Raw genomic sequence first — 24,511 nt, 5'->3', positions numbered from 1 at the left:
TCACTATGTGGCAGGGCTCTATGGGGGTCTCCATGGCTCACTATGTGGCAGGGGGGTCTATGGGGGTCTCAATGGCTCACTATGTGGCAGCGGGGGTCTTTGGGGGTCTCTGGATCACTATGTGGCAGGGGGCTCTATGGGGATCACTACGTGGCCGGGGGGCTCTCTGGGGTCACTATTTGGCAGGGGGGCCTATGGGTGGTCTCTGGCTCACTATGTGGCAGGGGGCTCTATGGGTGTCACTATGTGGCAGGGGAGCTCTATGGGGGACTCCATGGCTCACTATGTGGCAGGGGGCTCTCTGGGGGTCACTATGTGGCAGGGGAGCTCTATGGGGGTCTCCATGGCTCACTATGTGGCAGGGGGCTCTATGGGGGTCACTATGTGGCAGGGGAGCTCTATGGGGGTCTCAATGGCTCACTATGTGGCAGGGGGCTCTCTGGGGGTCACTATGTGGAAGGGGAGGCTCTATGTGGCAGGGGGGGCTCTATGGGGGTCTCAATGGCTCACTATATGGCAGGGAGCTCTATGGGAGTCACTATGTGGCAGGGGAGCTCTATGGCGGGGTCTCCATGGCTCACTATATGGCAGAGGGCTCTATGGGGGTCACTATGTGGCAGGGGAGGCTCTATGGGGGTCTCCATGGCTCACTATATGGCAGAGGGCTCTATGGGGGTCACTATGTGGCAGGGGGGTCTATGGGGGTCTCAATGGCTCAGTATTTGGCAGGGGGGTCTATGGGGTGTCACTATGTGGCAGGGGGGCTCTATGGGGGTCTCAATAGCTCACTATGTGGCAGGGTGGGGGATGGGATGGGGTGGGTCACTATTTGGCAAGGGAGGGTCTATAGGGAGGATCTGTGGCTCAGTATTTTGCAGGGGGGTCTATGGGGGTCTCAATGGCTCACTATGTGGCAGGGGGTCTATGGGAGTCACTATGTGGCAGGGGAGCTCTATGGGGGTCTCAATGGCTCACTATGTGGCACGGGGTCTATGGGGGTCTCAATGGCTCACTATGGGGCAGGGGGGTCTATTGGGGTCTCAATGGCTCACTATGTGGCAGAAGGGTCTATGGGGGTCTCAATGGCTCACTATGGGGCAGGGGGTCTATGGGGGTCTCAATGGCTCACTATATGGCAGGGGGCTCTATGGGGGTCACTATGTGGCAGGGGGACTCTATAAGGGTCTCCATGGCTCACTATATGGCAGAGGGCTCTATGGGGGTCACTATGTGGCAGGGGAGGCTCTATGGTGGTCTCTGGCTCACTATGTGGCAGAGAGGGATCTATGGGGGGTCACTGTGGCGGGGGGGGTCTATGGGGGTCACTATCTGGCAGGGGGTCTCTATGGGAGTCACTATGTGGCAGGGGGTCTATGGGGGTCTCTATGGCTCCCTATGTGGCAAGGGGCTCTATGAGGGTCTCTATGTGGCAAGGGGGGCTCTATGAAGGTCACTATTTGGCAGGGGGGTTTATGGGGGGGGTCTCTGGCTCACTATATGGTGGGGGGTTTATGGGGTCACTATGTGGCAGGGGGGCTCTATGGGTGGTCTCTGGCACACTATTTGGCAGGGGGCTCTATGGGGGTCATTATGTGGCAGGGGGTTCTCTATGGCTCACTATGTGGCAGGGGGGTCTATGGGGGTCTCCATGGCTCACTATGTGGCAGGGGGCTCTATGGGGGTCTCAATAGCTCACTATGTGGCAGGGGGCTCTTTGGAGGTCACTATGTGGCAGGGGAGGCTCTATGGGGGTCTCAATGGCTCACTATATGGCAGGGGGCTCTATGGGGTCTGAATGGCTCACTATATGGCAGGGGGGCCTATGGGTGGTCTCTGGCTCACTATGTGGCAGGGGAGGCTCTATGGGGGTCTCAATGGCTCACTATGTGGCAGGGGAGGCTCTATGGGGGTCTCAATGGCTCACTATGTGGCAGGGGGCTCTATGGGGGTCACTATGTGGCAGGGGAGCTCTATGGGGGTCTCCATGGCTCACTATGTGGCAGGGGGCTCTCTGGGGGTCACTATGTGGCTGGGGAGGCCCTATGTGGCAGGGGGGGCTCTATGGGGGTCTTAATGGCTCACTATGTGGCAGGGGGTTCTATGGGGGTCTTAATGGCTCACTATATGGCAAGGGGCTCTATGGAGGTCACTATGTGGCAGGAGGCTCTTTGAGGGTCTCTATGTGGCAAGGGGGGCTCAATGGGGCTCACTATTTAGCAGGGGGGTCTATGGGGGTCTCAATGGCTAACTATATGGCAGGGGCTCTATGAGGGTCACTATGTGGCAGGGGAGGCTCTATGGGGGTCTCCATGGCTCACTATATGGCAGGGGGCTCTATGGGGGTCACTATGTGGGAGGGGGGGCTCTATGGGGGTCTAAATGGCTCACTATGTGGCAGGGGGCTCTCTGGGGGTCACTATGTGGCTGGGGAGGCCCTATGTGGCAGGGGGGGCTCTATGGGGGTCTTAGTGGCTCACTATGTGGCAGGGGGTTCTATGGGGGTCTTAATGGCTCACTATATGGCAAGGGGCTCTATGGAGGTCACTATGTGGCAGGAGGCTCTATGAGGGTCTCTATATGGCAAGGGGGGCTCAATGGGGCTCACTATTTAGCAGGGGGGTAATGGGGGTCTCAATGGCTAACTATATGGCAGGGGCTCTATGGGGGTCACTATGTGGCAGGGGGGGCTCTATGGGGGTCTCAATGGCTCACTATTTGGCAGGGGGCTCTATGGGGTCTCAATGGCTCGGTATTTGGCAGGGGGGCCTTTGGGGGGTCTCAATGGCTCACTATGTGGCAGGGTGGGGCGGTGTGGGTCACTATTTGGCAAGGGAGGGTCTATAGGGAGGGTCTCTGGCTCAGTATTTTGCAGGGGGTTCTATGGGGGTCTCATTGGCTCACTATATGGCAAGGGGTCTATGGGGGTCTCAATGGCTCACTATGGGGCAGGGGGGTCTATGGGGGTCTTAATGGCTCACTATGTGGCAGAGAGGGATCTATGGGGGGGGTCACTGTGGCATGGGGGTCTATGGGGGTCACTATCTGGCAGGGGGGGCTCTATGGGAGTCACTATGTGGCAGGGCTCTATGGGGGTCTCCATGGCTCACTATGTGGCAGGGGTGTCTATGGGGGTCTCAATGGTTCCTTATGTAGCAGCGGGGGTCTTTGGGGGTCTCTGGATCACTATGTGGCAGGGGGCTCTATGGGGATCACTACGTGGCAGGGGGGCCCTCTGGGGTCACTATTTCGCAGGGGGGCCTATGGGTGGTCTCCATGGCTCACTATGTGGCAGGGGGGGTCTATGGGTGGTCTCCATGGCTCACTATGTGGCAGGGGGCTCTATGGGGGTCACTATGTGTCAGGGGGTTCTATGGGGGTCTCTGGCTCACTATGTGGCAGAGAGCTCTATGGAGGTCTCAATGGCTCACTATGTGGCAGAGGGCTCTATGGAGGTCTCAATGGCTCACTATATGGCAGGGGGCTCTATGGGGGTCACTATGTGGCAGGGTGGCTCTATGGGGGTCTCCATGGCTCACTATATGGCAGGGGGCTCTATGGGGGTCACTATGTGGCAGGGCAGCTCTATGGGGGTCTCCATGGCTCACTACGTGGCAGGGGGCTCTTAGGGGCTCACTATGTGGCAGGGGGGGATCTATGGGGTCTCAATGGCTCACTATATGGCAGGGGGGCTCTCTGGGGGTCACTATGTGGCAGGGGGCTCTATGGGGGTCTTAATGGCTCACTATGTGGCAGAGAGGGATCTATGGGGGGGGTCACTGTGGCATGGGGGTCTATGGGGGTCACTATCTGGCAGGGGGGGCTCTATGGGAGTCACTATGTGGCAGGGCTCTGTGGGGGTCTCCATGGCTCCTTATGTGGCAGCGGGGGTCTTTGGGGGTCTCTGGCTCACTATGTGGCAGGGGGCTCTATGAGGGTCTCTATGTGGCAAGGGGGGCTCTATGAAGGTCACTATTTGGCAGGGGGGTCTATGGGGGTCTCAATAGCTCACTATGTGGCAGGGGGCTCCATGGGGTCTGAATGGCTCACTATATGGCAGGGGGGGCTCTATGGGGGTCTTAATGGCTCACTATGTGGCAGGGGGGCTCTATGGGTGGTCTCTGGCTCACTATATGACAAGGGGCTCTCTGGGGGTCACTATGTGGCAGGGGGTTCTCTTGACTCACTATGTGGCAGGGGGGTCTATGGGGGTCTCAATGGCTCACTATGTGGCAGGGGGTCTATGGGGGTCTCAATGGCTAACTATATGGCAGGGGTTCTCTATGGGGCTCACTATGTGGCAGGGGAGGCTCTATGGGGGGGTCTCAATGGCTCACTATATGGCAGGGGTCTCTATGGGGGTCACTATGTGGCAGGGGGGTCTATGGGGGTCTTATTGGCTCACTATATGGCAGGGGGCTCTATGAGGGTCTCTATATGGCAAGGGGGGCTCTATAGGGATCACTATTTGGCAGGGGGGTCTATGGGGGTCTCAATGGCTAACTATATGGCAGGGGGCTCTATGGGAGTCACTATGTGGCAGGGGAGCTCTATGGGGGTCTCAATGGCTCACTATGTGGCAGGGGGTTCTATGGGGGTCTCAATGGCTCACTATGGGGCAGGGGGGTCTATGGGGGTCTCAGTGGCTCACTATATGGCAGGGGGCTCTATGGGGTCACTATGTGGCAGGGGGCTCTATGGGGGTCTCTATGTGGCAGGGGGCGTCTATGGGGGGGGGTGTCTGGCTCACTATGTGGCAGGGGAGGCTCTATGGGGGGGTCTCAATGGCTCACTATATGGCAGGGGGCTCTATGGGGGTCACTATGTGGCAGGGGGCTCTATGGGGGTCTCCATGGCTTACTATGTGGCAGGGGGGGTCTATGGGGATCTTAATGGCTCACTATATGGCAGGGGGCTCTATGGGGGTCACTATGTGGCAGGGGGCTCTATGGGGGTCTCTGGCTCACTATGTGGCAGAGGGCTCTATGGAGGTCTCAATGGCTCACTATGTGGCAGAGGGGTCTATGGGGGTCTCAATGGCTCACTATATGGCAGGGGGCTCTATAGGGGTCACTATGTGGCAGGGGAGCTCTATGGGGGTCTCCATGGCTCACTATGTGGCAGGGGGGGTCTATGGGGGTCACTATGTGGCAGGGGGGGTCTATGGGGGTCACTATGTGGCAGGGGAGGGTCTATGGGGGGGGGTCTCTGGCTCACTATTTGGAAGGGTGGGGTATGGGAAGGGGGTTTGGGTGCTGGGGGAGGAGCTAGGGAGGGGATCGGGTGCTGAGGGAGGGGATCAGGTTGCTGGGGAGGGGGAGTTGGGTGCTGGGGAGGGCTGGGTGCTGAGGAAGGAGTTTGGGAGGGGGTTTGGGTGCTGGGGGAGGGTTCAGGGTGCTGGGGAGGGGGATAGGGAGGGAATTTGGGTGCCGAGGAGGGAATTTGGGAGGGGGTTGGGTGCTGGGGCAGGGCTCTGGGTGCTGAGGCGGGCTCAGTCTTGAAAGGGGGCTCCTGGTGTTGGGGGGTGGTCAGGGTGCTGGGGGAGGGGTCAGTCTGGTTGGGGGGGTCAGACTGAAAGGGGGCTCAGGCTGGTTTGAGGGAGTCAGGCTGATTTGGGGGCTCAAGCTGGTGTGGGGGTGTCTGTTTTAGGGGGCTCAATCTGGTGTGGGGGTGTCTGTGTTTTGGGGGGCTCAGGCCGGTTTGGGGGTGTCTGAGTTTTGGAGGGCTCAGGCTAGTTTTGGGGGGCTCAAGCTGGTGTGGGGGTGTCTGTGTTTTGGGGGGCTCAGGCTGGTTTAGGGGGCTCAGGCTGGTTTTGGGGGGCTCAGGCTGGTGTGGGGGTGTCTGTGTTTTGGGGGGCTCAGGCTGGTTTTGGGGGACAGTGTGTTTTGGGGGGCTCAGTCTGGTGTGAGGGTGTCTGTGTTTTGGGGGGCTCAGGCTGGTGTGGGGGTGTCTCACCGACACAGTCGAGCTGCGCCGGGTCCAGCCTGTAGCCGGGGTCACAGCTGCAGGTGAAATCGTCGGGGAGCCGGATGCAGCGCCCGTGGCGGCACCCACTGAGCACCCCACACTCCTCCCCTGGGGCTGGGGGGGTCAGGCTGGGGGTCAGCACCCCAAAATCCACCCCCCCTCCACCCCACCCCCTCCCCAAACTCACCCTCCTCCTCTTCCTCCTCCACCAAGGCTCCGTGGGCTTGGTAGGACCTGGCGTGGGGGTCAGGGTGGGGGTCAGGGTGGGGGTCGGGGGGTTCATAACGGGGTCCCCGAGGTCGGTGAGGGATGAAAGGTAAAGGGGGGGCCTCAAAATCATCCCCCTCGTACCGGGGGAGGGCGTAAAGAGGATCGTGAGCGCCGATGCCACCAAGCCCCGCCCCGAAAGAGGAAGGGTCGTATTCGGAACGGGGGGGCAGAGTGGGGGGGGCGAGGTGGGACCCCCCGAAATAGTCGGGGCTGTAAGGGGGGGGGTAGGGGGGGCGTAACGGGGGGTGGTGCTCTAAGGGGGGCGCAGCGTAGCCCGGGGAGCGCAGAACGTTGCACAGGAACTCGAAGTCGTCTGGGGAGGGGGGAGGAGAGAGAGAGGAGAGAGGGGGGTTATGGGGGACCCCCAGACACAGTAAACGGGAATGGGAGGGGGTTGGGGGGCTGGGGAGGGGGTTTGGGTGCTGGGGAGAGGGTTGTGGAGAGGGGCTGAGTGCTGGGGAGGGGGTTGTGGGGGGGTCAGGGTGCTGGGGAGGGGGTAGAGGAGGGAGTTTCGGTGCTGGGGAGGGGGTTGTGGGGGGTCAGGGTGCTGGGTAGGGATGCTGGGGGTGGGCTCAGTGTGCTGGGGAGGGGGTTTGGGTGCTGGGGAGGGGGTTGTGGGGTGGGGTTGGGTGCTGGGGAGGGAGTGTGGGTGCTGGAGGTGGGCTCAGGGTGCTGGGGAGGGGATTTGGGTGCTGGGGGAGGGCTCTGGGTGCTATGGAGGGGGTTGGGGAGGGGGCTTGGGTGCTGGGGAGGGGGTTTGAGTGCTGGGGGTGGGCTCTGGGTGCTGGGGAGGGGGTCTGGACACTGGGGTGGGCTCTGGGTGCTGGGAAGGGAGTCAGGGTGCTGAGGGGGAGGGGGATTGGTGCTGGGGGGATAAAAACGGCCCCCAAAGGGGTCGTGAGATGGGGGGGTGGGGGGCTACGCGCGACCTTCTTAGTGAGGCACTTGGGGTCCCATCATGGGGGTGCATGGAGGGGTCAGCTGGATCCCTCCCATCGCCACGGGCTGAGTGGGGGATGTTGAGGGGTCCCTGTGTTAGCGGGGGGGGTGCCCCGAGGCTCCCACCTGAGCGGCGCTCGGGGCACAGGGTGCAGTCCACGCCCCAGGCGTGTCCGTACAGGCAGCAGCACTCGCTGTACGGCACCTGCCCGTCCCGCCGCGCCCCCCGCACACCAGCTCCGGCCGCAGCTCCTGCCAGCACACGGCCCGCGCCGCCGCTGCGCGGGGGGCTGCCGTCACGCGCCGCGACCACCCCCCGCACAGCGCCACACACCCCCAGATCCGCGCTGGCCCCGCAGAATGCGCTTGGGGACTCCAAAGACTCCCCCGAAAACACCCCAAAACTCCCCCTTTTGTCCCTCGCAACTCCACCAAAACGCAACTTTTTCACTCAAAACTCCCCTTTTCCCCTCAAATCTCCTCTAAACTCCCACTTTTGCCTCAAAACTTCACCAAAACCTCACTTTTTGCCTCAAAACTCCCCCCAAAACCCCCTTTTTCCCCTCAAAAGCCCCTTTCATCCCTTAAGATCCCCAAATCTCTCCTTTTTCTCCTCAAAACCTTCCTTTTTCCTACTAAAACCCCGCTTTTCCTCTCAAAAACTCCTCTTTTAACCCTTAAGACCCCAAAATCTTCACTTTTTCCCCTCAAAACCCCCCTTTTATTCCTTAAGACCCCCAAAGCCCCCTTATCCCCTCAAAATCTCCGTTTTTCCCCTCAATGCCCCCTTTTTCCCTTCAAAACCCCTTCTATCCCTTAAGATCCCCAAACCTCCCTTTTTTCACCTCAAAACCACTTTTTATCCCTTAAGATCCTAAAACTCCCCCTTTTTTGCCCTCAAAACTTGCCTTTTATCCCTTAAGACCCCAAAACCCCTTTTTCCCCCTCAAAACCCCCTTTTTCCCGCCTTTAGACCCAGAGCCGCCCCTTTTCCCCTCAGCGCCAGGCCCCGCCCCTCCCCTCGGCCCGTCCATTTCTCACGGGGGGGGCGAAACAAACCCCCCTCATTTTATACAAAACCTTTATTCTGTAACAGTGTGTGTTGGGGTGGGGGGTCCCCCAAACCTCCCCCCGCGACCCCCCAACACTGAGAGGGGGGAGCACAGCGGGTGCCAAGGGGGGACACACGCATAGGTGCCCCCCCCCGCCATCATCCCGAGGGCCACAATGCCGCCCCCCCCCGCCTTAAATCTCTTGATCTACACAATAAATACGGCGGGGTGCGGCTCAGGCGCGGGGGAGGCAGCGGCGGGACCAGGCCGGGGGGGCACAGGCAGCGGAACGAGCCCGCGGTGTTGAGGCAGCGGCCGGGCTGGCAGCGGGGGGGGCCCGAACACTCGTCCACGTCTGGGGAGGGCGGCGGCACAGAAGGGGTTAATGGGGTATTGGGGGGGGGATGGGGAGGGCTCAGGGTGCTGGGGAGGGGGTTTGGGTGCTGGGGGAGGAGGTTTGGAGGGGATTTGGGTGCTGAGGAGGGGGTTTGGGTGCTGAGGGAGTGGGTTTGGGTGCTGGGTTGGGCTCAGGGTGCAGGGGAGGGTCCTCGGGAGGGGATTTGGGTGCTGGGGAAGGAGTTCGGGAGGGGGTTTGGGTGCTGGGGAGGGGTTTTGGGTACTGGGGGAAGGGCTCAGGGTGCTGGGAAGGGGGTTTGGGTGCTGGGGAAGGAGTTTTGGAGGGGGGCTGGGTGCTGGGGAGGGCTCTGGGTGCTGAGGGAGGGGCTTTGGATGCTGGGGGAGGAGCTAGGGAGGGGATCGGGTGCTGAGGGCGGGGATCAGGGTGCTGGGGAGGGGGAGTTGGGTGCTGGGGAGGGCTGGGTGCTGGGGAAGGAGTTTGGGAGGGGGTTTGGGTGCTGGGGGAGGGCTCAGGGTGCTGGGGAGGGGGATAGGGAGGGAATTTGGGTGCCGAGGAGGGAATTTGGGAGGGGGTTGGGTGCTGGGGCAGGGCTCTGGGTGCTGAGGCGGGCTCAGTCTTGAAAGGGGGCTCCTGGTGTTGGGGGGTGGTCAGGGTGCTGGGGGAGGGGTCAGTCTGGTTGGGGGGGTCAGACTGAAAGGGGGCTCAGGCTGATTTGAGGGAGTCAGGCTGGTTTGGGGGCTCAGGCTGGTGTGGGGGTGTCTGTTTTAGGGGGCTCAATCTGGTGTGGGGGTGTCTGTGTTTTGGGGGGCTCAGGCTGGTTTGTGGGTGTCTGTGTTTTGGAGGGCTCAGGCTAGTTTTGGAGGGCTCCGGCTGGTGTGGGGGTGTCTGTGTTTTGGGGGGCTCAGTGTGTTTTGGGGGGCTCAGGCCGGTTTGGGGGTGTCTGTGTTTTGGAGGGCTCAGGCTAGTTTTGGGGGGCTCAGGCTAGTGTGGGGGTGTCTGTGTTTTGGGGGGCTCAGGCTGGTTTAGGGGGCTCAGGCTGGTTTTGGGGGGCTCAGGCTGGTGTGGGGGTGTCTGTGTTTTGGGGGGCTCAGGCTGGTGTGGGGGTGTCTGTGTTTTGGGGGGCTCAGGCTGGTTTTGGGGGTGTCTCACCGACACAGTCGAGCTGCGCCGGGTCCAGCCCGTAGCCGGGGTCACAGCTGCAGGTGAAACCGTCGGGGAGCCGCACGCAGCGCCTGTGGCGGCACCCACTGAGCACCCCACACTCCTCCCCTGGGGCTGGGGGGGGTCAGGCTGGGGGTCAGTACCCCTAAATCCACCCCCCCTCCACCCCACCCCCTCCCCAAACTCAGCCTCCTCCTCTTCCTTCTCCTCTTCCTCCTCCACCAAGGCTCCGTGGGCTTGGTAGGACCAGGCGTGGGGGTCGGGGTGGGGGTCAGGGTGGGGGTCGGGGGGTTCATAACGGGGTCCCCGAGGTCGGTGAGGGATGAAAGGTAAAGGGGGGGCCTCAAAATCATCCCCCTCGTACCGGGGGGGGGGCGTAAAGAGGATCGTGAGCGCCGATGCCGCCAAGCCCCGCCCCGAAAGAGGAAGGGTCGTATTCGGAACGGGGGGGCAGAGTGGGGGGGCGAGGTGGGGTCCCCCGAAATAGTCGGGGCTGTAAGGGGGGGGTAGGGGGGGGGCGTAAGGGGGGGAGGTGCTCGAAGGGGGGGGCGACGTAGCCCGGGGGGCGCAGAACGTTGCACAGGAACTCGAAGTCGTCTGGGGAGGAGGGAGGGGAGAGAGAGGAGAGAGGGGGTGTCCTGGTTTTGGCTAGGATAGAGTTAACTTTGAGGAGGAAGTAGGAAGGGGCACAGCATGGGCAGCTGACCTGGGCTGGCCAACAGGTATTCGATACCATACTGACATCATGCCCAGTACCTAGAAGCAGGGAGCTAGTCGGGGGCGGGGCTTCGGGAGCACAGGCGGGGCTGCCGGTCGGAGGGGGAGTCGCGTCGGGTCCCGGGTGGTGAGCAGCCGCGGCACGCGCCATTCCTTTTGTATATTCCCCTCGTGTACTGTTAAAACTGTTCCTTTTCCCCCCTGAACCTGTTCATTCTTATTGTTGTTCTATTAAACCGCTCTTATTTCAACCTACGCGGGTTTTTCCCCTTTTTCTCTGGTTCCCCTTCCCACTGCACCGGAAGGGGAGGAGTGAGCGAGCAGCCTCGTGGCTCTTTGTTCCCGGCTGGGCAAAACCACGACAGGGGGGTTATGGGGGACCCCCAGACACAGTAAACGGGAATGGGAGGGGGTTGGGGGGCTGGGGAGGGGGTTGGGGTGGGGGTTTGGGTGCTGGGGAGAGGGTTGGGGAGAGTGGCTGAGTGCTGGGGAGGGGGTTGTGGGGGGGTCAGGGTGCTGGGGAGGGGGTAGAGGAGGGAGTTTCGGTGCTGGGGAGGGGGTTGTGGGGGGTCAGGGTGCTGGGTAGGGATGCTGGGGGTGGGCTCAGTGTGCTGGGGAGGGGGTTTGGGTGCTGGGGAGGGGGTTGTGGGGTGGGGTTGGGTGCTGGGGAGGGAGTGTGGGTGCTGGAGGTGGGCTCAGGGTGCTGGGGAGGGGGTTTGGGTGCTGGGGGAGGGCTCTGGGTGCTGTGGAGGGGGTTGGGGAGGGGGTTTGGGTGCTGGGGAGGGGGTTTAGGTGTTGGAGGTGGGCTCAGGGTGCTGGAGAGGGGGTTGGGAAGGGGGTTTGGGTGCTGGGGGTGGGCTCAGGGGGTCTGGGTGTTGGGAGGGGCTTGGGGGGGACAGGGTGCTGGGGAGGGGGTTTGGGTACTAGGGGAGGGCTCTGGGTGCTATGGAGGGGGTTGGGGAGGGGGCTTGGGTGCTGGGGAGGGGGTTTGAGTGCTGGGGGTGGGCTCTGGGTGCTGGGGAGGGGGTCTGGACACTGGGGTGGGCTCTGGGTGCTGGGAAGGGAGTCAGGGTGCTGAGGGGGAGGGGGATTGGTGCTGGGGGCATAAAAACGGCCCCCAAAGGGGTCGTGAGATGGGGGGGTGGGGGGCTACGCGCGACCTTCTTAGTGAGGCACTTGGGGTCCCATCATGGGGGTGCATGGAGGGGTCAGCTGGATCCCTCCCATCGCCACGGGCTGAGTGGGGGATGTTGAGGGGTCCCTGTGTTAGCGGGGGGGTGCCCCGAGGCTCCCACCTGAGCGGCGCTCGGGGCACAGGGCGCAGTCCACGCCCCAGGCGTGTCCGTACAGGCAGCAGCACTCGCTGTACGGCACCTGCCCGTCCCGCCGCGCCCCCCGCACACCAGCTCCGGCCGCAGCTCCTGCCAGCACATGGCCCGCGCCGCCGCTGCGCGGGGGGCTGCCGTCACGCGCCGCGACCACCCCCCGCACAGCGCCACACACCCCCAGATCCGCGCTGGCCCCGCAGAATGCGCTTGGGCACTCCAAAGACTCCCCCGAAAACACCCCAAAACTCCCCCTTTTGTCCCTCGCAACTCCACCAAAACGCAACTTTTTCACTCAAAACTCCACCAAAACTCCCCTTTTCCCCTCAAATCTCCTCTAAACTCCCACTTTTGCCTCAAAACTTCACCAAAACCTCACTTTTTGGCTCAAAACTCCCCCCAAACCCCCCTTTTTCCCCTCAAAAGCCCCTTTCATCCCTTAAGATCCCCAAATCTCTCCTTTTTCTCCTCAAAACCTTCCTTTTTCCTACTAAAACCCCGCTTTTCCTCTCAAAAACTCCTCTTTTAACCCTTAAGACCCCAAAATCTTCACTTTTTCCCCTCAAAACCCCCCTTTTATTCCTTAAGACCCCCAAAGCCCCCTTATCCCCTCAAAATCTCCGTTTTTCCCCTCAATGCCCCCTTTTTCCCTTCAAAACCCCTTTTATCCCTTAAGATCCCCAAACCTCCCTTTTTTCACCTCAAAACCACTTTTTATCCCTTAAGATCCTAAAACTCCCCCTTTTTTGCCCTCAAAACTTGCCTTTTATCCCTTAAGACCCCAAAACCCCTTTTTCCCCCTCAAAACCCCCTTTTTCCCGCCTTTAGACCCAGAGCCGCCCCTTTTCCCCTCAGCGCCAGGCCCCGCCCCTCCCCTCGGCCCGTCCATTTCTCACGGGGGGGGGGGCGAAACAAACCCCCCTCATTTTATACAGAACCTTTATTCTGTAACAGTGTGTGTTGGGGTGGGGGGTCCCCCAAACCTCCCCCCGCGACCCCCCAACACTGAGAGGGGGGAGCACAGCGGGTGCCAAGGGGGGACACACGCATAGGTGCCTCCCCCCCGCCATCATCCCGAGGGCCACAATGCCGCCCCCCCCCGCCTTAAATCTTTTGATCTACACAATAAATACGGCGGGGGGCGGCTCAGGCGCGGGGGAGGCAGCGGCGGGGCCAGGCCGGGGGGGCACAGGCAGCGGAACGAGCCCGCGGTGTTGAGGCAGCGGCCGGGCTGGCAGCGGGGGGGGCCCGAACACTCGTCCACGTCTGGGGAGGGCGGCGGCACAGAAGGGGTTAATGGGGTATTGGGAGGGGGGGGGGATTGGGAGGGCTCAGGGTGCTGGGGAGGGGGTTTGGGTGCTGGGGGAGGAGGTTTGGAGGGGATTTGGGTGCTGAGGAGGGGGTTTGGGTGCTGAGGGAGTGGGTTTGGGTGCTGGGTTGGGCTCAGGGTGCAGGGGAGTGTCCTTGGGAGAGCACCCAAATCCCCCCCAAGGAAGGGGGCTCTATGGGGGTCACTATGTGGCAGGGGAGGCTCTATGTGCCAGGGGGGGCTCTATGGGGGTCTTAATGTCTCACTATATGGCAGGGGGCTCTATGGGGTTCACTATGTGGCAGGGGGCTCTATGGGGATCACTACGTGGCAGGGGGGATCTCTGGGGTCACTATTTGGCAGGGGGGCCTATGGGTGGTCTCCATGGCTCACTATGTGGCAGGGAGGGTCTATGGGGGTCTCAATGGCTCACTATATGGCAGGGGGCTCTATGAGGGTCATTATGTGGCAGGGGAGCTCTATGGGGGTCTCCATGGCTCACTATGTGGAAGGGGGCTCTATGGGGGTCACTATGTGGCAGGGGAGGCTCTATGTGGCAGGGGGGGCTCTATGGGGGTCTTAATGGCTCACTATGTGGCAGGGGAGGCTCTATGGGGGTCCCAATGGCTCACTATGTGGCAGGGGGCTCTATGGGGGTCACTATGTGGCAGGGGAGCTCTATGGTGGTCTCCATGGCTCACTATGTGGCAGGGGGCTCTCTGGGGGTCACTATGTGGCAGTGGAGGCTCTATGTGGCAGGGGGGGCTCTATGGGGTCTCAATGGCTGACTATATGGCAAGGGACTCTATGGGGGTCACTATGTGGCAGCGGGCTCTATGGGGGTCTCAATGGCTCACTATATGGCAGGGGGCTTTATGAGGGTCACTATGTGGCAGGGGAGGCTCTATGGGGTCTCAATGGCTCACTACATGGCAGGGGGCTCTATGGGGGTCACTATGTGGCAGGGGGGCTCTATGGGGGTCTCCATGGCTCACTATGTGGCAGGGGGCTCTCTGGGGGTCACTATGTGGCGGGGGAGGCTCTATGGGGGTCTCTATGTGGCAGGGGGGGTCTATGGGGGGGGTCTCTGGCTCACTATGTGGCAGGGGGGCTCTATGGGGGTCTCAATGGCTCACTATGTGGCAGGGGGGTCTATGGGGGTCTCAATGGCTCACTATGGAGCAGGGGGGTCTATGGGGGTCTCAATGGCTCACTATATGGCAGGGGCTCTATGGGGGTCTCCATGGCTCACTATATGGCAGGGGGCTCTATGGGGTCACTATGTGGCAGGGGGCTCTATGGGGGTCTCTATGTGGCAGGGGGAGTCTATGCGGGGGGTCTCTGGCTCACTATGGGGCAGGGGGGTCTATGGGGGTCTCTCTGGCTCACTATGTGGCAGGGGGATCTATGGGGGCCTCAATGGCTCACTATGTGGCAGGGAGGTCTATGGGGGTCGCAGACTCACTATATGGCAGGGGTCTCTATGGGGATCACTATGTGGCAGGGGAATCTATGGGGGTGTCTCAATGGCTCACTATATGGCAGCGGGCTCTATGGGGGTCACTATGTGACAGGGGGCTCTATGGGGGTCTCAATAGCTCACTATGTGGCAGGGGGCTCTATGGGGGTCACTATGTGGCAGGGGAGGCTCTATGGGGGGGTCTCAATGGCTCACTATATGGCAGGGGGCTCTATGGGGGTCACTATGTGGCAGGGGGGGTCTATGGGGGTCTTAATGGCTCACTATATGGCAGGGGGGTCTATGGGAGTCACTATGTGGCAGGGGGCTCTATGGGGGTCTCTGGCTCACTATGTGGCAGGGGGATCTATGGAGGTCTCAATGGCTCACTATGTGGCAGAGGGGTCTATGGGGGTCTCAATGGCTCACTATATGGCAGGGGGCTCTATGGGGTCACTATGTGGCAGGGGGGTCTATGGGGGTCTCTATGTGGCGGGGGGGGTCTATGGGGTGGGTGTCTGGCTCACTATGTGGTAGGGGAGGCTCTATGGGGGGGGTCTCAATGGCTCACTATATGGCAGGGGGCTCTATGGGGGTCACTATGTGGCAGGGGGCTCTATGGGGGTCTCCATGGCTTACTATGTGGCAGGGGGGGTCTATGGGGATCTTAATGGCTCACTATATGGCAGGGGGCTCTATGGGGGTCACTATGTGGCAGGGGGCTCTATGGGGGTCTCTGGCTCACTATGTGGCAGAGGGCTCTATGGAGGTCTCAATGGCTCACTATGTGGCAGAGGGGTCTATGGGGGTCTCAATGGCTCACTATATGGCAGGGGGCTCTATAGGGGTCACTCTGTGGCAGGGGAGCTCTATGGGGGTCTCCATGGCTCACTATGTGGCAGGGGGCTCTTAGGGGCTCACTATGTGGCAGGGGGGGATCTATGGGGTCTCAATGGCTCACTATATGGCAGGGGGGCTCTCTGGGGGTCACTATGTGGCAGGGGGCTCTATGGGGGTCTTAATGGCTCACTATGTGGCAGAGAGGGATCTATGGGGGGTCACTGTGGCAGGGGCGTCTATGGGGGTCACTATCTGGCAAGGGGGGCTCTATGGGAGTCACTATGTGGCAGGGCTCTATGGGGGTCTCCATGGCTCACTATGTGGCAGGGGGTCTATGGGGGTCTCAATGGCTCCTTATGTGGCAGCGGGGGTCTTTGGGGGTCTCTGGATCACTATGTGGCAGGGGGCTCTATGGGGATCACTACGTGGCGGGGGGACTCTGTGGGGTCACTATTTGGCAGGGGGGGCCTATGGTTGGTCTCTGGCTCACTATGTGGCAGGGGAGGCTCTATGGGGGTCTCCATGGCTCACTATGTGGCAGGGGGCTCTATAGGAATCACTATGTGGCAGGGGAGCTCTATGGGGGTCTCCATGGCTCACAATGTGGCAGGGGGCTCTATGGGGGTCACTATGTGGCAGGGGAGCTCTATGGGGGGGTCTCAATGGCTCACTATATGGCAGGGGGCTCTATGGGGGTCACTATGTGGCAGGGGGCTCTATGGGGGTCTCCATGGCTTACTATGTGGCAGGGGGGGTCTATGGGGATCTTAATGGCTCACTATATGGCAGGGGGCTCTATGGGGGTCACTATGTGGCAGGGGGCTCTATGGGGGTCTCTGGCTCACTATGTGGCAGAGGGCTCTATGGAGGTCTCAATGGCTCACTATGTGGCAGAGGGGTCTATGGGGGTCTCAATGGCTCACTATATGGCAGGGGGCTCTATAGTGGTCACTATGTGGCAAGGGAGCTCTATGGGGGTCTCCATGGCTCACTATGTGGCAGGGGGCTCTTAGGGGCTCACTATGTGGCAGGGGGGGATCTATGGGGTCTCAATGGCTCACTATATGGCAGGGGGGCTCTATGGGGGTCACTATGTGGCAGGGGGCTCTATGGGGGTCTTAATGGCTCACTATGTGGCAGAGAGGGATCTATGGGGGGTCACTGTGGCAGGGGGGTCTATGGGGGTCACTATCTGGCAGGGGGGGCTCTATGGGAGTCACTATGTGGCAGGGCTCTATGGGGGTCTCCATGGCTCACTATGTGGCAGGGGGGTCTATGGGGGTCTCAATGGCTCCTTATGTGGCAGCGGGGGTCTTTGGGGGTCTCTGGATCACTATGTGGCAGGGGGCTCTATGGGGATCACTACGTGGCAGGGGGGCTCTCTGGGGTCACTATTTATCAGGGGGGCCTATGGGTTGTCTCCATGGCTCACTATGTGGCAGGGAAGGTCTATGGGGGTCTTAATGGCTCACTATATGGCAGGGGGCTCTATGGGGGTCACTATGTGGCAGGTGGCTCTATGGTGGTCTCTGGCTCACTATGTGGCAGAGAGCTCTATGTAGGTCTCAATGGCTCACTATGTGGCAGAGGGCTCTATGGAGGTCTCAATGGCTCACTATATGGCAGGGGGGCTCTATGGGGGTCACTATGTGGCAGGGGGCTCTATGGGGGTCTTAATGGCTCACTATGTGGCAGAGAGGGATCTATGGGGGGTCACTGTGGCATGGGGGTCTATGGGGGTCACTATCTGGCAGGGGGGGCTCTATGGGAGTCACTATGTGGCAGGGCTCTATGGGGGTCTCCATGGCTCACTATGTGGCAGGGGGGTCTATGGGGGTCTCAATGGCTCACTATGTGGCAGCAAGGGTCTTTGAGGGTCTCTGGGTCACTATGTGGCAGGGGGCTCTATGGGGATCACTACGTGGCAGGGGGACTCTGTGGGGTCACTATTTGGCAGGGGGGGCCTATGGGTGGTCTCTGGCTCACTATGTGGCAGGGGAGGCTCTATGGGGGTCTCAATGGCTCACTATGTGGCAGGGGAGCTCTATGGGGGTCTCCATGGCTCACTATGTGGCAGGGGGGTCTATGGGGGTCTCAATGGCTCACTATATGGTAGGGGGCTCTATAGGGGTCACTATGTGGCAGGGGAGCTCTATGGGGGTCTCCATGGCTCACAATGTGGCAGGGGGCTCTATGGGGGTCACTATGTGGCAGGGGAGCTCTATGGGGGTCTCCATGGCTCACTATGTGGCAGGGGGGTCTATGGGGGTCTCAATGGCTCACTATGGGGCAGGGGGGTCTATGGGGGTCTCACTGGCTCACTATATGGCAGGGGGCTCTATGGGGTCACTATGTGGCAGGGGGCTCTATGGGGGTCTCTATGTGGCAGGGGGGGTCTATGGGGGGGGTGTCTGGCTCACTATGTGGCAGGGGAGGCTCTATGGGGGGGTCTCAATGGCTCACTATATGGCAGGGGGCTCTATGGGGGTCACTATGTGGCAGGGGGCTCTATGGGGGTCTCCATGGCTTACTATGTGGCAGGGGGGGTCTATGGGGATCTTAATGGCTCACTATATGGCAGGGGGCTCTATGGGGGTCACTATGTGGCAGGGGGCTCTATGGGGGTCTCTGGCTCACTATGTGGCAGAGGGCTCTATGGAGGTCTCAATGGCTCACTATGTGGCAGAGGGGTCTATGGGGGTCTCAATGGCTCACTATATGGCAGGGGGCTCTATAGGGGTCACTATGTGGCAAGGGAGCTCTATGGGGGTCTCCATGGCTCACTATGTGGCAGGGGGCTCTTAGGGGCTCACTATGTGGCAGGGGGGGATCTATGGGGTCTCAATGGCTCACTATATGGCAGGGGGGCTCTCTGGGGGTCACTATGTGGCAGGGGGCTCTATGGGGGTCTTAATGGCTCACTATGTGGCAGAGAGGGGTCTATGGGGGGTCACTGTGGCAGGGGGGTCTATGGGGGTCACTATCTGGCAGGGGGGGCTCTATGGTAGTCACTATGTGGCAGGGCTCTATGGGGGTCTCCATGGCTCACTATGTGGCAGTAGGGTCTATGGGGGTCTCAATGGCTACTTATGTGGCAGCGGGGGTCTTTGGGGGTCTCTGGATCACTATGTGGCAGGGGGCTCTATGGGGATCACTACGTGGCAGGGGGGCTCTCTGGGGTCACTATTTGGCAGGGGGGCCTATGGGTGGTCTCCATGGCTCACTATGTGGCAGGGAGGGTCTATGGGGGTCTTAATGGCTCACTATATGGCAGGGGGCTCTATGGGGGTCACTATGTGGCAGGGGGCTCTATGGTGGTCTCTGGCTCACTATGTGGCAGAGAGCTCTATGTAGGTCTCAATGGCTCACTATGTGGCAGAGGGCTCTATGGAGGTCTCAATGGCTCACTATATGGCAGGGGGGCTCTATGGGGGTCACTATGTAGCAGGGGGCTCTATGGGGGTCTTAATGGCTCCCTATGTGGCAGAGAGGGATCTATGGGAGGTCACTGTGGCATGGGGGTCTATGGGGGTCACTATCTGGCAGGGGGGGCTCTATGGGAGTCACTATGTGGCAGGGCTCTATGGGGGTCTCCATGGCTCACTATGTGGCAGGGGGGTCTATGGGGGTCTCAATGGCTTACTATGTGGCAGCAAGGGTCTTTGAGGGTCTCTTGGTCACTATGCGGCAGCAGGCTCTATGGGGATCACTACGTGGCAGGGGGACTCTCTGGGGTCACTATTTGGCAGGGGGGGCCTATGGGTGGTCTCTGGCTCACTATGTGGCAGGGGAGGCTCTATGGGGGTCTCAATGGCTCACTATGTGGCAGGGGAGCTCTATGGGGGTCTCCATGGCTCACTATGTGGCAGGGGGGTCTATGGGGGTCTCAATGGCTCACTATATGGTAGGGGGCTCTATAGGGGTCACTATGTGGCAGGGGAGCTCTATGGGGGTCTCCATGGCTCACAATGTGGCAGGGGGCTCTATGGGGGTCACTATGTGGCAGGGGAGCTCTATGGGGGTCTCCATGGCTCACTCTGTTGCAGGGGGCTCTCTGGGGGTCACTATGTGGCAGGGGAGGCTCTATGTGTCAGGGGGGGCTCTATGGGGGTCTTAATGGTTGACTATGTGGCAGGGGGTTCTATGGGGGTCTTAATGGCTCACTATATGGCAAGGGGCTCTATGGGGGTCACTATGTGGCAGGGGGGGTCTATGGGGGTCTCTGGCTCACTATGTAGCAGGGGGCTCTATGAGGGTCTCTATGTTGCAAAGGGGGCTCTATGAAGGTCACTATTTGGCAGGGGGGTCTATAAGGGGGTCTCTGACTCACTATATGGTGGGGGGTTTATGGGGTCACTATGTGGCAGGGGGTTCTCTATGGCTCACTATGTGGCAGGGGGGTCTATGGGGGTCTACATGGCTCACTATGTGGCAGGGGGCTCTATGGGGATCACTATGTGGTGGGGAGGCTCTATGTGGCTCTCCATGGCTCACTATGTGGCAGGGGGTCTATGGGGGTCTCAATGGCTCACTATATGGCAGGGGTTCTCTATGGGGTCACTATGTGGCAGGTGGACCTCTATGGGGGTCTCTATGGCTCACTATGTGGCAGGGGGATCTATGGGGGCCTCAATGGCTCACTATGTGGCAGGGAGGTCTATGGGGGTCTCAGACTCACTATGTGGCAGGGGGGCTCTATGGGGATCACTGTGTGGCAGGGGCGTCTATGGGGGGGTCTCAATGGCTCACTATATGGCAGGGGGCTCTATGGGGGTCACTATGTGGCAGGGGAGGCTCTATGGGGGGGTCTCAATGCCTCACTATATGGCAGGGGGCTCTATGGGGCTCACTATGTGGCAGGGGGGGTCTATGGGGGTCTTAATGGCTCACTATGTGGCAGGGGGCTCTTAGGGGCTCACTATGTGGCAGGGGGGGATCTATGGGGTCTCAATGGCTCACTATATGGCAGGGGGGCTCTATAGGGGTCACTATGTGGCAGGGGGCTCTATGGGGGTCTTAATGGCTCACTATGTGGCAGAGAGAGATCTATGGGGGGGGGTCACTGTGGCAGGGGGGTCTATGGGGGTAATTATCTGGCTGGGGAGTCTATGGGAGTCACTATGTGGCAGGGCTCTATGGGGGTCTCCATGGCTCACTATGTGGCAGGGGGGTCTATGGGGGTTTCAATGGCTCACTATGTGGCAGGGGGCTCTCTGGGGGTCACTATGTGGCAGGGGAGGCTCTATGTGGCAGGGGGGGCTCTATGGAGGTCTCAATGGCTCACTATGTGACAGAGGGGTCTATGGGGGTCTCAATGGCTCACTATATGGCAGGGGGCTCTATGAGGGTCATTATGTGGCAGGGGAGCTCTATGGGGGTCTCCATGGCTCACTATGTGGAAGGGGGCTCTATGGGGGTCACTATGTTGCAGGGGAGGCTCTATGTGGCAGGGGGGGCTCTATGGGCGTTTTAATGGCTCACTATTTGGCAGGGGGGCCTATGGGTGGTCTGTGGCTCACTATGTGGCAGGGGAGGCTCTATGGGGGTCTCAATGGCTGACTATATGGCAAGGGGCTCTATGGGGGTCACTATGTGGCAAGGGCTCTATGGGGGTCTCAATGGCTCACTATTTGGCAGGGGGCTCGATGGGGGTCATTATGTTGCAGGGGGGCTCTATGGGGGTCTCCATGGCTCACTCTGTGGCAGGGGGCTCTCTGGGGGTCACTATGTGGCAGGGGAGGCTCTATGGGGGTCTCTATGTGGCAGGGGGGGTCTATGGGGGGGGTCTCTGGCTCACTATGTGGCAGGGGGGCTCTATGGGGGTCTCAATGGCTCACTATGTGGCAGGGGGGTCTATGGGGGTCTCAATGGCTCACTATGGGGCAGGGGAGTCTATGGGGGTCTCAATGGCTCACTATATGGCAGGGGCTCTATGGGGGTCTCCATGGCTCACTATATGGCAGGGGGCTCTATGGGGTCACTATGTGGCAGGGGGCTCTATGGGGTCACTATGTGGCAGGGGGTCTATGGGGGTCTCAATGGCTCACTATATGGCAGGGGTCTCTATGGGGGTCACTATGTGGCAGGGGGAGGCTCTATGGGGGTCTCTTTGGCTCACTATGTGGCAGGGGGATCTATGGGGGCCTCAATGGCTCACTATGTGGCAGGAAGGTCTATGGGGGTAGCAGACTCACTATATGGCAGGGGTCTCTATGGGGGTCACTATGTGGCAGAAAGGGTCTATGGGGATCACTATGTGGCAGGGGAGTCTATGGGGGTGTCTCAATGGCTCACTATATGGCAGCGGGCTCTATGGGGGTCACTATGTGGCAGGGGGCTCTATGGGGGTCTCAATAGCTCACTATGTGGCAGGGGGCTCTATGGGGGTCACTATGTGGCAGGGGAGGCTCTATGGGGGGGTCTCAATGGCTCACTAAATGGCAGGGGGTTCTATGGGGGTCACTATGTGGCAGGGGAGGCTCTATGTGGGTCTCTATTGCTCACTATATGGCAGAGGGCTCTATGGGGGTCACTATGTGGCAGGGGGGGATCTATGGGGTCTCAATGGCTCACTATGTGGCAGGGGGGCTCTATGGGGATCACTATGTGGCAGGGTGCTCTATGGGGGTCTTAATGGCTCACTATGTGGCAGAGAGGGATCTATGGGGGGGGTCACTGTGGCATGGGGGTCTATGGGGGTCACTATCTGGCAGGGGGGGCTCTATGGGAGTCACTATGTGGCAGGGCTCTATGGGGGTCTCCATGGCTCACTATGTGGCAGGGGGGTCTATGGGGGTCTCAGTGGCTCACTATGTGGCAGCGGGGGTCTTTGGGGGTCACTGGGTCACTATGTGGCAGGGGGCTCTATGGGGATCACTACGTGGCAGGGGGGCTCTCTGGGGTCACTATTTGGCAGGGGGGCCTATGGGTGGTCTCTGGCTCACTATGTGGCAGGGGAGGCTCTATGGGGGTCTCAATGGCTCACTATGTGGCAGGGGAGGCTCTATGGGGGTCTCCATGGCTCACTATGTGGCAGGGGGCTCTCTGGGGGTCACTATGTGGCAGGGGAGGCTCTATGTGGCAGGGGGGGCTCTATGGAGGTCTCAATGGCTCACTATGTGGCAGAGGGGTCTATGGGGGTCTCAATGGCTCACTATATGGCAGGGGGCTCTATAGGGGTCACTATGTGGCAGGGGAGCTCTATGGGGGTCTCCATGGCTAACTATGTGGCAGGGGGCTCTATGGGGGTCACTATGTGGCAGGGGAGCTCTATCGGGGTCTCCATGGCTCACTATGTGGCAGGGGGCTCTCTGGGGGTCACTATGTGGCAGGGGAGGCTCTATGAGGCAGGGGGGGCTCTATGGGGGTCTTAATGCCTAACTATGTGGCAGGGAGTTCTATGGGGTTCTTAATGGCTCACTATATGGTAAGGGGCTCTATGGGGGTCACTATGTGGCAGGGGGGTCTATGGGGGTCTCTGGCTCACTATGTGGCAGGGGGGGCTTTATGGGGGTCTTAATGGCTCACTATGTGGCAGGGGGTTCTATGGGGGTCTTAATCGCTCACTATATGGCAAGGGGCTCAATGGGGCTAACTATTTGGCAGGGGGGTCTATGGGGGGGGTCTCTGGCTCACTATGTGGTGCGGGGTCTATGGGATCACTATGTGGCAGGGGGGCTCTATGGGTGGTCTCTGGCTCACTATATGGCAGGGGGCTCTATGGGGGTCACTATGTGGCAGGGGGTTCTCTATGGGTCACTATGTGGCAGGGGGGTCTATGGGGGTCTCCCTGGCTCACTATGTGGCAGGGGGGGTCTATGGGGGTCTTCATGGCTAACTATGTGGCAGGGGGCTCTATGGGGGTCTCTGGCTCACTATGTGGCAGGGGGCTCTATGGGGGTCTCCATGGCTCACTATGTGGCAGGGGGCTCTATAGGGGTCACTATGTGGCAGGGGGGGCTCTATGGAGGTCTCAATGGCTCACTATTTGGCAGAGGGGTCTATGGGGGTCTCAATGGCTCACTATATGGCAGGGGGCTCTATAGGGGTCACTATGTGGCAGGGGAGCTCTATGGGGGTCTCCGTGGCTCACTATGTGGCAGGGGGCTCACTATGTGGCAGGGGGCTCTATGGGGGTCACTATGTGGCAGGGGGCTCTGTGGGGGTCTTAATGGCTCACTATGTGGCAGAGAGGGATCTATGGGGGGGGTCACTGTGGCTTTGGGGTCTATGGGGGTCACTATCTGGTAGGGGGGGCTCTATGGGGGTCTCTATGTGACAGAGGGGGTCTATGGGGGGGTCTCTGGCTCACTATGGGGCAGGGGGGTCTATGGGGGTCTCAATGGCTCACTATGTGGCAGAAGGGTCTATGGGGGTCTCAATGGCTCACTATGGGGCAGGGGGTCTATGGGGGTCTCAATGGCTCACTATATGGCAGGGGGCTCTATGAGGGTATCTATGTGGCAAGGGGGGCTCTATAGGGGTCACTATTTGGCAGGGGGGTCTATGGGGGTCTCAATGGCTAACTATATGGCAGGGGGCTCTATGGGAGTCACTATGTGGCAGGGGAGCTCTATGGGGGTCTCAATGGCTGACTATGTGGCAGGGGGGTCTATGGAGGTCTCAATGGCTCACTATGGGGCAGGGGGGGTCTATGGGGGTCTCACTGGCTCACTATATGGCAGGGGGCTCTATGGGGTCACTATGTGGTAGGGGGCTCTATGGGGGTCTCCATGGCTCACTATGTGGCAGGGGGGGTCTATGGGGATCTTAATGGCTCACTATATGGCAGGGGGCTCTATGGGGGTCACTATGTGGCAGGGGGCTCTATGGGGGTCTCCATGGCTTACTATGTGGCAGGGGGGGTCTATGGGGATCTTAATGGCTCACTATATGGCAGGGGGCTCTATGGGGGTCACTATGTGGCAGGGGGCTCTATGGGGGTCTCTGGCTCACTATGTGGCAGAGGGCTCTATGGAGGTCTCAATGGCTCACTATGTGGCAGAGGGGTCTATGGGGGTCTCAATGGCTCACTATATGGCAGGGGGCTCTATAGGGGTCACTATGTGCCAGGGGAGCTCTATGGGGGTCTCCATGGCTCACTACGTGGCAGGGGGC

The sequence above is a fragment of the Colius striatus genome, chromosome 19 (genome assembly GCF_028858725.1).
Source record: "Colius striatus isolate bColStr4 chromosome 19, bColStr4.1.hap1, whole genome shotgun sequence".
In the NCBI taxonomy this organism is placed as follows: Eukaryota; Metazoa; Chordata; class Aves; order Coliiformes; family Coliidae; genus Colius; species Colius striatus.
The sequence above is the reverse complement of the archived record's forward strand: the minus strand, read 5'-3'. Positions refer to the sequence as shown.